The 13,123-nt window shown below is 44.8% G+C and overlaps 1 protein-coding gene across 2 annotated transcripts in view; it reads left to right on the forward strand.

Annotated features, from left to right (window-relative positions):
- The window catches only part of SYN3 (synapsin III), a 199,226-nt gene that overhangs the window by 118,539 nt on the left and 67,564 nt on the right, over positions 1–13,123 (forward strand). The window lies entirely within an intron of this gene.

The raw sequence follows: 13,123 nt of genomic DNA on the forward strand, positions 1-13,123 counted from the left end.
CTGTGAGGGACAGAGGAGCGTGGCTATAGATCAAGTCCATGTGAATGGAATGGCATGGGAATAGATTCAGGTCTATCTAAATAAAATGAGAGCTGAGTGAGTGGGCTGGATGCAGTAGTGTGTCCAGCCTTCAACCAGGGCAAGGCAGGGCAGGGCAGCACCAGGGTTAGCTGTCTTCTTGCCATGGGAGCTGGTCAGCCTTGGCATGAGCACTAGTAACACTGCAGCTCAGAACACCCTGTAGTCCCCTCGTACTCATCTCTGTAAGGGTTCTGTAACTCCCAAAGTGTTTCTGTCTTGTCTCTTCCTTGCTGCCTACACATAAACTACTATGCAAATGGAGCAGAGCTGGCAGATTTGATTCTAGTGAGGCTTCCTGCCCTGGATAGGGAGTTCTGTGTCAACATCACTGAGCTCCCACAGAAGTATACAGCAGTCAGCATCTGTGGGAGCAGAGGGCACTGGGCTGCAGGTGCAAATACCAAGCAGGGTGATGACAAAGTAGGTAACAGAGTCCTTCACACAGCCTCTTCTCAGCCCTGTGCTAGTGGACAGGTATTGAAAGAGGCCGGATGCCTTCTCCCCCATAACCCCCAAGCAGTCCTTTGCTTGCAGCTGAGTCCTGCAGGGCTGTAGGGTGAGCTCAGGCCAGTCCATACCTGAATATGCTGTGCCAGGATCCAGTGGGATTCTGCTTATCCTGATTATGACTGAAGGAGTTTCTCAGGCTTAAGGGCACTCTGATACATTAGGGCCCATTTCAGGCTGTTTTCACCTTCACAAGTTTTAAAAGCAGTCTTAAGACTCCAAGGAAGGCAAACGTAACACACATTTTTTACACTGCTTATACTGTTTGTACTGCTCTGGGAGCACAGTCCTGAGAGGGGCCATAGGAACAGTAGCTTTTTCACAAGTGGCCATGGGCTGGCAGAAAAAAGCCTTCCTGCTGGCTCTGGGCAATGTTGATGGTACCATCACAGCATACCTCCACCCCCATTTGCAGGGGGAACATAACCGCAACCACTTCCTTCCTCAGTCATCCCAGGTGAAACTCAAAACACTCAGAACACTATCCTCCAGGGACAAGACAATGTCATGGGGACACGGCTCACCTAATATTTCTCTAGCTAGCCCAGGTAACAAAGTGCAGTGCCTTGGTGCTGGTGTGTGCTTCTCCTGCTGGAAATTTACCCAGGATCTCATCAGTGCTCTTTTGACCTATACTGAAGTCCAGGCCACAGATTTTGTACTTGTGCTATTGAGTTTGCTCTTCAGGATCTCCTGGCCACCTTTGTGTCCCATATCCCCAGAGGTTTTACTTGGTCAGTATCCCCTGGGGAGAAAACATTCCTGTGCCTTTATATGCAGAATAATGTGTTTTCCCATAGACAACACTGTCTGGTCTACAGCATGAATATCCAACAGTACAGTGAATACATGGAATAAAATCAAGCAAGATGTTATGAGTTGGACCTAGACAGGCAGACAGTTGGGCAGAGAGGAACCGGATGAGGTTCAAGCAGGGAAAGTGCAGAGTCCTGCACCTGGGGAGGAGTGATCACATGTATCAGTACAGGTGAGGGACTGACCTGCTGGAAGGGAACTCTGTGGAGAAGGACCTGGGTGTCCTGGTGGGCAACAGGTTGGCCATAAGCCAGTAGTGTGCCCTTGTAGCCCAGAAGGCCAGTGGTATCTTGGGGTGCATTACAAAGAGCATGGACTGCAGGTTGAGGAGGTGATTCTCCCCCTCTGCTCTGCCCTGCTGAGTGGAGTGCTGTGTCCAGGTCTGGGCTCCCCTGTTCAAGAAAGACAGGGAACTTCTAGAGAGTGCCCAGTGGAGAGCCATTGAAATGGTGAGGGGCCTGGAGCATCTCCCTTATGAGGAAAGGCTGAGGGCTCTGGGACTGTTCCGCATGGGGAAGAGAAGGCCAAGGGAAGATTTTATCAATGCTAATATCTAATGGAGGTATGTCAAGTGGATGGGGCCAAGCTCCATCTTCTTGGTGGTGCTCAGTGACAGGACAAGGAGCAACAAAGTCATACCAGGGCAGAGAAAGATCCATCAGAATATGAGAAACAACTTTACCTTGAGGATAACAGAGCACAGGAACAGGTTGCCCAGAGAGGCTGTGGAGTCTCCTCTGGAGATGTTCAGAACCTGCCTGGGCACTTACCTGTGTAACCTACTGTAAGGATCCTGATTTAGCAGTGGGTTGAACTGGATGATCTCCAGAGGTCCCTTCCAAGCCCTGTCACTCTGTGACTTGATATCTGGTTCCTACACACTTTCACATACTGATACCACACTTGGTAAGCATGCCTCAGATGCAGAGAACTCAGACCCTGTTTAGCAAAGGTGTAAAAAGCTGCTAGACTGTTAGATGTTCAGGCCTTTTATCTATCTCTTTTTGTTGTATATAAAAACCGAACCCCCATTTCTGTGGTACGAAGGGAAAAAAAATGAAGGAAGGAAGAAGTGAATTCTTTCATCTGGACCTCGACAGAGGCAGAGTTCCATTTCTAAGGGTCACTAATAACCAGAATTTTGTGTTCCCTCTCCCCATCTGAGAAAATTAAAGCGCATTCACAGAGCTCTGCTTCCTTGCCCACAAATCATAAACGGTTTAACAGAACAGCATTGAAGAAAAATGGGAAAAGGACAGAGGAGCATATACAAAATAACCAGTATGGATACACATTCCTACAGCAGGGGGGTACTTAGCAAAGCCATCTCTCATTGCCTTCTGAAGTGTCACTACAGCAGACTATCACTCCTGTAAGCTCTGGAAACTCTCTGCACAGCTGACAGTTTGGGGCCCCCACCACTCATCCACTGGGCAGCAGTGGGTTCTCCTGAGCTGCAGCTGAGCTGGAGTGGGAGCCACTGACTGATCTTTGCAGCTTGCTGCTTTCTATAGCTGTTGTGGCTCCACTAGCTGCTCCTCTTGGTGGTCCCAGCTGAGCATGTCCCATCGCTTGCAGTTCCTGGCTTTTGGCTGCTTAAAAATAAGTTCTTAAACAAACTTAGCTGGCCTTCTAGTTTGCTGTATTTCTGCCTCTCGAGACTGCAAACAATTGCTTGAAGCTAAGGATGGTCACCTACAATGGACACAGCTAATCCCAGTTTTTCACACTTAGTGAAAATTGTATTATCCACATTTTTATGGTGAAAATATTATTGTTTTCTTATACAAAATTCTCTCACTTACAGTGACATGTGAAAAACAAAATGTATGCTTATTAGGTCTGGCTCTTTCAGCTCCTTTTATTCAGAGAGAAAGCCAAGCAGAGCAATCTTCCTCTTCCAGCTCTCCACCTCTCTGGGCCTCCTTGCTGGCAGCCCAAAGAAAGATGAAGGAACGGGTGGTGTTCAAAGTCAGTTCTTTGCATCTTGCAGTCAGCTTAAGCATCTCAATAGGATTCACCAAAAAATAACAGTTATCTTATATAAGCCTCAAGACAGTCCCCTGTTTATAACAATTTAACAACTTGCTGTTGTTTCTGTGCTACAGGTGAGTGAACTCAGACAGGTCAAGAGATGCCAAGGAGTTTGTGACCTGTTCCCAAACTGTTTGGCTCTTCCCTGTTTTCTTAGAGCAGGCAACACCACCTCCTCAGAACAGGGCATTGCATTAGTAACACTAATGACGGGATGTATCATCTCTGCATGCTCAGCATGATTCACAAAGTCAATATGTCCCCAGCAGCTGAAAAGAACAATGCGGTGTGTTCTCAGTTACTCCTTTTGGCTACACCATCACCGGAGCCCAGAACAAGGGCAGTGATGTCATGTCCATAGGCTTAATGTGTGAGTAACATATACAATGCTACAAGCTCTCTGTGATCTATTACTTCCACACTAATACAGCTTAGGGCATATATACACAATCAGTTGCCAGAGCCAAGAATAAGTCATTTGGAAGAAATTATTTTATTTTAGGCTTTTAACAGGAATAATTCTCAGTCCCAACAGGCTAGTTCTGGAAAGGGAGTACCTAGCTAAACGTGGAGCTATATAATTTAGCCAAGAACTCAGCTTTAAAGACAAAAGTTTGGAATGTAGAAATGGGCAGACCAGAATCCCACTGAGAAATAGCTTACATTTCTTTCTGAGAATTAGCCATTGTTGGAAGTATTTACATAAAAAGAAGAAGGAAAAAAAAAAGATTAAGAAAAAGCTCTGAAGCAAAGAAAGAAATTATTCCCAGCCATTTTCAAGAAAATGACTTTGGAGCCTTTTCGTGCACTTGTGTTTGAACAAAGCTTTTCTCCATTTAGCCTCTGAGTGGAGGGAGGGCATTATTCTTTCCTTTTAAAAATGTGTTATATGTATTCAATGGTCTGCCAAAAGAGCCAGCACAGAAGAGGGCTCAGGGGCTAAGTGTACAGCGACACTGCAACCAGAGGCCAGTCCATGGGTCAGGCAGACAAGTTCATACTGGCTATAAACTCCATGGTGAGTGTGCTGATAACCGCAGCCATGGAGCTCATGGTAAGCTCTTAGCCAGCATACTGCCCTAGATGCTGGTGATATCTTGTTCAGGTAGCCCCAAGCCAGAACCCAGCTGCTATGTGCTTTCACTGTGGATAGATGCCCCAGGGGTGACTCTCCCTGCCTTATAAAACCCTTCCCTCATGCACTGCCAGGTGGTTTGCAGGAACCTCAGATGACAAGGCCTGCTTGTGTCCTCTGTTTTGGGTCCCTTCCATCATTTGCTGGGTTAAGCCAGGATTCCTCTGGCCAGCAAAACAGGGGAAGCCCTGAGAATGCATAACACAAAATCTTATCTCAAGGGGAAATAAACAGAGGCTTGTGTGTAGAGGCTTGTTGAACTGCACATTCCTGTAATAGTTTCCCAACGGTGCGTACGGATGGGACAGTCACAGGCTTTGCTATGTGTTCCCAACAGGCTGGAAGCTTTATCTCCTGGGCAGGCTGGGGCTGGAGCACTGCCAGCCTCCCCAGGGACTGCTTTGGCCCTGTAGATGCCTGTGCCTCCGCAGTGGGCTGTGGATTGGCGGAAGCTGGTGCAAAGCTGCCTGTCCGATTAAATTTGTTGTTCTGCAAAAGGATTTAGCTTTGTTTGCTGGTTATTACCGAGGAAAAAATCCTAAGCTGCTGCTTTAACCTGTGTTAAAACCTCTCAGGGGGTGAAAGAACCTGGCTCCTTTCCTTCAAAGTTGTAAACGAGGAGGAGAAAGCTAAGAGGAGGCACAGAAAACAAGCCCTAAATAAATAAACGAATAAAGTTTAAAATGCTATCTTGATGACAATCAAAAACATTTCTAGATTTCCTGTGCGAGGGGGCTGCCACATCAGAAGCATAACTGAACTTATCTTCTGAAAATAAAAGCCAGTGATGGGTCATCCGCCACCATCTCGAGTGCACTCCAGCTCCCACACATACCTGCTGTCTCCCAGGGACGTGCTCCAAGCCCATCCAGAAGGGTCTGCACAATATTAAGCCGAAGAGAGATGTCTGAGGTTCTCGTATTTCGTCATTCAGTCCTGCACAAACAAACCAAAGGCGGCCAAATCAAATAAGTAACTTATTCCAAAACAAGATATCTGTACACAAGGCTTGCTCCGGTTTAATTGAGTTCATGGCTCACTACTACTACTTAAAACAATAAAATGATAGCTGTAGATATCTAATGCATTTTAGGTCGGCAAGCTACAAAAGATGATTGTGAATGTATAGTCCAACACTGAGCTAAAATACTACCATATGTCCAGAGCCAGGAAGGGCCACGGGAAGCACCCTTACACTGCCACTGAAGTTTTAATTTCCCTTGTTCTAGCCCTGCAACATAGACAATTGTTTTTAAAGGATTCCTGCCTCATTTCTGCAGTTAACAAATTAGTGTTTCATGCTTTGCTTTATCCTTCTGCTTAGTGGGTAGACACAGATCATCTCTAGCACTCAGGATTTAAACCATGCTCTGAGAACAGAATGACTGAAAGCCCTCTTGAGTTCAAGGCTTTCAGCAAGATATCGTTATCTAGCTGCTTCAGGAACATCACAGCACTGCATTAGCTATAATGGATCTTGTACATGAGAGGTTGCCTACTGAAAACTGTAGAGTCAAAAGACTTTGAATACCTTACAAAACTAGGACTTGGGTTTTCACAGTGTCTAGCACACTGCTGCACTTTGTATTCAAAGCATGAAACCAAGATGCAGTTGCGAAGGCTCAGTCCTTTTGCAAGCTGGCTGCAGTTCAACTATCCAGAGGTTCCAGCTGCAACACCAGCTGCAACACAAGGGCTTGCACCCCTGCCCTGCATTCATCTCTTTGTGGGGCTGGTCTGTAGACGGAACCAGAGAAGCAATTCTTATTAAAAATAACAGTTACTTCTGGAAAACTGTCTCAAACCACTGGGTGAGGCATCCAGAAAACAAGAAGCAGCCATGTCACAATCACCTGCAGGAATTCTGGCACAGGGTAACCTGCCCCACAGAGCTGCGTGGCTGTGTCAGGGTGCCAGCTCTGCGGGGCAGCAGCCCGTGGCCTGAGTCCCACAGTGACTGCAGTTCTACCTTCAGTCCCCTACCTCACTCGGTGCCCACCTACTTTCTGCAACACTTCAGGCTAATGCAGAAAGCAGTTCTGATGCTTTCGCAGCCCTAGAGCAGTTCCCTCCTGCTTGTGGAGCCAGGGAGTGCCTGGAGGAAACTACAGTCTGTAGACCTTGAAATGAAGTCTGCATCATAACCCATCTGCACAGACGTTGCCTGGGTAACTTTAGCCCCGGATTTCCTAAGTTTTTTGAGCACTTGAGTCCATAGTTTTCATGCAGGCTTTTTGTGTGTGAAATATGTCCTTATTTAAAGAAAGCTAGAGTACACAAAGAAAAAGCAAGAGGGGAGATAACTATCTGGGCTATGCCAAGGATCAGAACAAATGTTTTTTCCTTGCTCTTTAAACTAGATTATTTGGAGATAAAAGAATTCAGAACAATTGCCATCCGGGGCTTGCTGCTCTCAGAAGCTGCTCGTTGTTGTTAACTGCAGAGTTGAACGATATCCTTCCCCATGCAAAGAGATAGTTTGTATGGGCGTGAGGTGTCTGCTCTGAAGTTCAACCCGGGAAATAGGACCACTGCAAACACCAGAATTGGTGACTGTCTCATAGCATGTGTGATGGGATTTGCTCCATAATGCTGCTGAGCAAATTCTTTTTCTCCTGTAAGCAGAAAGATACAGCAAAGGTAACAGTTTTTCTTTAGTTGTTACTATCTCTGGGGTGACATGGGAGATGCCATTACTGACCCCTACACAGGACCACTTAGCTCCCTTCAGTAGGGCTCAGTCCCGGGCATAATCTAGAGAAGCCTCAAGGCCATTCTGACAGCTGTCATGATATGTGGGATATCTTTGTTCCTCCTCACTGAGACCATTTTAGCAGAGGTTGGGACAGCAACGCTGGAAGATTTGCTTTGCCTACATGCCCCAAAGTAGTTCATCACCAGCTCACTGTGTCGCTTTTAGTTCAGGTTTTCATGACTGGAGCAGCATAGGGGCCAACTCCTGGCACAGAAAGACTAGCTATTGTGAAGTGCACTAAAATAACAGGCTTATATTACATCTGGCTTCCTTTCTTTCACTGCATCAGACCCAAGCTTCTTGACGTTAGTTTTTAAGATTAGAAAATCTGTGTCTTCCTACTCAGAGTACTAGTCCTTTGTTTTTTAGTACTACCTTTGTTTTTTACATACTCCCTCTCTGGCTTACTGTTTTCTTTGTCCTGTGCTGATTACCCATCTACAGTTCCACAGAGCAGACTCATCTGTGGCCAACCGGCTAAATGAAGGCTCCCACCCAGCAGAAAATAATTGGGAAGCACACTGTATTGAAGCAAAGTGACAGCAACCTACATTGTGGAAGATTATCTACCATTAGCAGAAATTGTGCATATCCAGGCTAATCAAGCAGCAAACCAATCCTACCTGTTCTGAGCCATGCCCCTTCCTGTAGAGTACCAACTGCAATTGTAGGGTGGCACAGCTGATAGTCCTTTCCCTCAGACAAATTCCTGCTGGGTGGCAGCCACAGTAACAAAGATCTATCACACACGGGAGATTGTTCATACCTGAAACAGCTAGCTTTTACTTCCCATGAAATATGCACCCTTCTCATTTCTTTAAAAGCCTTGACCGAGATTCCTATGCTGCTTATAGGTTTGATGTGACCTGCCCTCCACCTGGATTTTCTTATCGTATCTATGCTGACAGTCTGCAAGATACTGAAAGGCAAGCTTGATATGTACCTTTCCTCTAATGATCTCTCCATAAACATTTCAGTGTTAGTGACAGTAATAACCATAAAGATAATAATGATAATGGCAGGAATAATGATTGCTATAAGGTGTGTGATAGAATTACTCTTGAAATCATCCTTCTATTTGAAGAAAATGTAGTAATATCCCTTCTGGAGAAACCAGAAGCACTCTCCTTTTGCTGGATGAAAGGAGATGAGGAATGTTGGTTGGCACTGCATCCCCATCCTCTTGGGCCTTTAATGGGTTTCCTGCTCCCACAGGTTCAAAGAGCAATTACAGTCTCCAGCGAAAGTACAGCAAATGGAAAACAGATTCTTTGGCTCTCACTAAAATGCCAAGAGAATAAGTAACCAAAGATGAAGGACCTGAAGCCACTTCACTGCAGTAGCTTATTGAGCTGAAGGGAAATTTTCCTCCCTGTACTTGTGTGGCCAGAGAAAGCCCCTAACGCAAAAGGTGGGTGATGGCAAGCTGATGAGAGAACCGTGTTCACACCCACCTCCTTCGAGATACTCAGAGTGGAGTGGAGGGAAGGTCTGCAGCACTCTGGGACTGCACAGCACGATGCCCAGGGGGTCCAGTTCCTTCACCTCTCTGTTGTCTCGTGCCTTTGAATTGGCCATCAGAGAGGAATGAATGCAAGCACTGAAGGAAGCAAGGGCAGGGCAGTTTCCTTCTTGACAGCAAATCATTATAAGGGTCTGTGGAGGTACATATCCAGAACAGAGAAGCAGAATAAGCAGATGGTGGCTGAGGAATCAGCCTTGGGTATCTCCAGCCTGAGAGCGGTGATGCTTCCTAATGCACCAAGGGATGACATCCCCATGCTCTTTGCAGAGAAGGAAAACTTTGAAGAGAAGGGAAAAAGAAGGGCCCAGGTCATTCAGACCCGGGATAATCCTCTCAGAGAGCTGCTGGATGTATGTACAACAGTGAGTTAATGCTCAGGAATTTCATCAGGAGGGACCAGCAGGCACAAGCACTGTGAGCTGCATACTAATCTCCTGTGAAGACCTGCATAGGCCACACAAGATGGCCTCCAACAGGGCAACACCGCCCAAGCAGTTCCACAGGGGTCTGCACAGTCAAGCACTAAAGATTAAAAATGAAATCCACAGGAAAAGCAGGACTGGATTTAGGACCAGAATAGCACGTGTGGTTGTTTTGTTTTGTTTTGTTTTGTTTTTCCGGATCTGGGCTTTGATATAATATTTTTTCCTTTTTTTAAATGGAGGAATTAATTAATTAATGGAAGACACTGAAAATACATTGTCTGTATAAAAGACAACCTTGCACTATTGTCATCGCCTACACCTGGTGCTGGGAAATGCTTTCATGTGATCAGCAACACCTGCAGTATGAACACATCACAGCACTGGCATGTAGCGAGTGAGGTTTCTCTTCCATCTCTGAAAAGAGTTGTCACTTGACCAGCACGTTTCTGATTTGGTATTCAGGAAGCTGTGTCATACATGGGAAAGTAAATAAGCCGGTCTGAAGCAGAAAGCCCTTTGGGTTGCTTTGCATTGTGTTTCATTTCCACCTCAGATTACTTGAGATTATATCCTATCACCGACAGCAGAGAGAAATAACTAATAAAGCAGTACATCAGCAATAATACCAACTTTGTGCTCAAACAAGGATACTCAGTGTCCAGCGACAAGTAGGTCACCTGGCCAGCTTAGCAAGCAGAGAAACTTCTCCCTTAGAACTTACGTCTGGCACCATTCAGTTGTACAGCACAAAGATGGGATGCAGCTCAACACTGCAGCTTCTCAGGTGAAGAGGGGAAACTGTATACTCATAATTACACAACTGTGATGTAATAATTGCTAAGGATTTCCTTGGCAATCTTGTATTACAAATTGATGCTTCCTCTGGTTTTCCTTACTGACTATAGAGGGAGAAGGCATCCATTCTCTCTTTACCATATGGATGTGTAATTCCCCTTAAGCTAACAGGAAGCAAAAAGAAATTGAACCCTAATGAGGAAGGGTGCAAAGACGCGAATGAATAGAAGAATTCTTCTTAAAAGCTCTGATCTGGACCTATGGGGTGGTTTTCATTTCTGACCTCCTGCTGAGAGGTGTGGACTACAGGCATAGAATTTGGATATGAAAACTCTAAGTCCAGAGCCATGCACATTTAGACAGAAAACATTTCTCATTTGGCCTTGTCTTTTCCACCCATTAAGCATTTGCAGCCGATGCAAAAAAATAAAGACATTGATTTAATTTGTTCACCCTTTGAAATTCATCCAGTCTACCTGGGATGGTGGGGAGAAGGCTGTTGTAATTAAATGTTTTGAAGGAATGCCAAATATTTTTCTCCTAATAGAGGATCTTTTGAGTTGACAGGTTTGGACAATACAAGGTGAAAGTGATTTTTCCCTACTGCAGTTTGACTGGGTTTCTAGATGCAAGTTATCAATATCAGCTTCTCCATTTTTCCACACCAAGTTTCATCCCCTCTCCTTAAGCTACAAAATTAACCTGAATTTCAGTTTCTGTTGGTAAGGAAAGGAACAAAGGTAGAATAAGATGGGAAAAACAGCAGCTCTGGAGCTTCCATGACAAGACACAGCCACCTTGTCCTCCAAGAGTGCATAATTTTAGTTTGAACATTGTCTTTCCCTTATCAATCCCATACTGTCGCGTAGCATTCTTTTTCTGATGAATCAATATGAATGCATTCAGGAAAGTTCCTTCAGTACTACTTCAGCAGCGATAATGATCTACTGCCTTCAGGACTCTTCACTGCCAAAGCTAGAACAAGGAACTTCTAGATGAGTAGAAAATAAGCTAGACCACCAAGCTGAAAGGGTAACAACAAGCAACACCTCAGCACCTGCTCACAGCCAAAAACAAATGGTGTACTCCAGAGACTGACCCTGCAGCCCATACAGTTCAGTCTTCATAACTAACCTAGATAACATAAAAATGCACCCTCAGCATATCTCAGGAAGGTGCAATCTTATGACAGCTGACTGACACATACATATAACATTCAAATGAGAAGGAACTCATGCAACTAAGTTCTGTGCCACTGAAATTTCACAAAGACCAAAGTTCTGCACATGAACTAGAATAACACACTACAGCCCTGCAAGCTGAGAGCCAACTGGCTTACAACCCTGAAAAGGATCAGGAAGTTACAGTGGATGCCAGCCTGAATGAACTGACAGGGCATTGTAAGGCTACTGTGTACTATGCCACACTAGGAGGAGCGTGGCTGGCAGAAAATAATTTTCCCTGCTGCCTGACACTGGTGAGATTGTATTTGGCTGTCCAGCCTGAAGCTCCTCCATTGCTGAGGGATGTAAAGAAGCTGAAGATTGGCCAGCTGAAGACTACCTCTGACTACAATGGTCAGAGGTCTGGAGCACATCATCAGCAAGGATGTGTAGAGAGATCATGTCTTGTTTAGGCAAGTAAAAGGAAGACTAATAGCCTTCAGCTACCTTAAGGGTAATTATAGACAGACCCACATTCTTCTCTGTAGTATCAAATGATATAGCGGAGAATAACAGCCACCAATTGCCACCTGAGACATTACAAAAAAGATTTTCTTTAAGGGCAGCGCAGCACTGGAACACACTGGTCATGGATTATTCCATTTAGGAGGCATTCAAGACAACGATTCAAAAGTTAGCACTGACCTATCCTGTGGTAACTGTACTTCAGCAAACAGGTGTCTGGACTAGATGACTTCTACAGCTGCTTCAACCAAGATGTTTATTCTGAATTTTTTTACAGCCAGTAGATTTGTCAAGGATTTATCAAAATACACTGCCCAGTTAGAAGCGTGTCCTAGCAAAGTCTATTATCCTTGCATGCCTAACAGCCATTTTTCCTCTAAAATATGGCAAGTAGCATTAGAGTTATGTTTCCTCATGCTCACCACTGTGATTCCCACATCTTTTTTTCTGTCTATATGGTTGTCCATTGGTCATGTTTAGGTAAAACTTGAGGTTGAAATGTGGGCTTATTGGAAATAATACTGGCATCAGTCACACAGTCAACATTTCTCTAACTGTTCTTGGTCAAAGGTAGCCTCACTAGGCAGAAAGGCAAGATTTTAACAGCTTACACTTAACAAGTCAAGTCTTGTGGCCAAGCTAAGATGTATTCCTTATGAACAGAGATGCCTTTTGGATTTTACCCTTGGTTCTGAGAATATATAAAGACATTTCCAGAGGTATCCAGCCAGGCAGAATGAAGAGGTGCTGCTCCCAAAGATCCCAAATGCCAGCTGGCTTTAAACATTTTACCATCTAAAATGTCTCCAGAGACCTTTGCCTTCCTTCCGTGTCTATAAGACAAAGTTAATTTTTTCAGCTGTCAGGAACAGGAGAGCCATTCCTTCATTCTGGCATCTAACATGCTAAAGCTATGATTTTCTCTTTTTCCCAGTCTATTTATCATAGAGTATCCTGTGAGAATCCCAGCTATGTACACAGAACAATGACAGCCAACTATCTCTAAATCTGGGAAGAGCCAAATCACAGCCCACATTTCAGTCAGTGACCTCTTAGCTGAGTGGTACCAAAGAAAAACCCAAACCCAAAGTGTTACATCTTCACAAAGAATGCAATGGTTTTACTCCGCTGTTCATGACTAATGAGTCACAAGGATTCAGTGAACCAGCAGATAATTTGTAATAATATTTGTGAAACAGAAGAGGGACAGCTCTTGTGGTTAAGGCTGGACTGACACGCAGGATGTCTGGGTGCAGTTCCTAGTCTAGCACAGATTTTCCTTTGTAAGCACTGGCAGGCTGCTCAAACTGCCATCTTCAGTTCCTTGCCTATAAAATTTTTCCTTTCTTTGAGTTTTTTACT

The sequence above is a fragment of the Excalfactoria chinensis genome, chromosome 1 (genome assembly GCF_039878825.1).
Source record: "Excalfactoria chinensis isolate bCotChi1 chromosome 1, bCotChi1.hap2, whole genome shotgun sequence".
NCBI classification, from domain to species: domain Eukaryota; kingdom Metazoa; phylum Chordata; class Aves; order Galliformes; family Phasianidae; genus Excalfactoria; species Excalfactoria chinensis.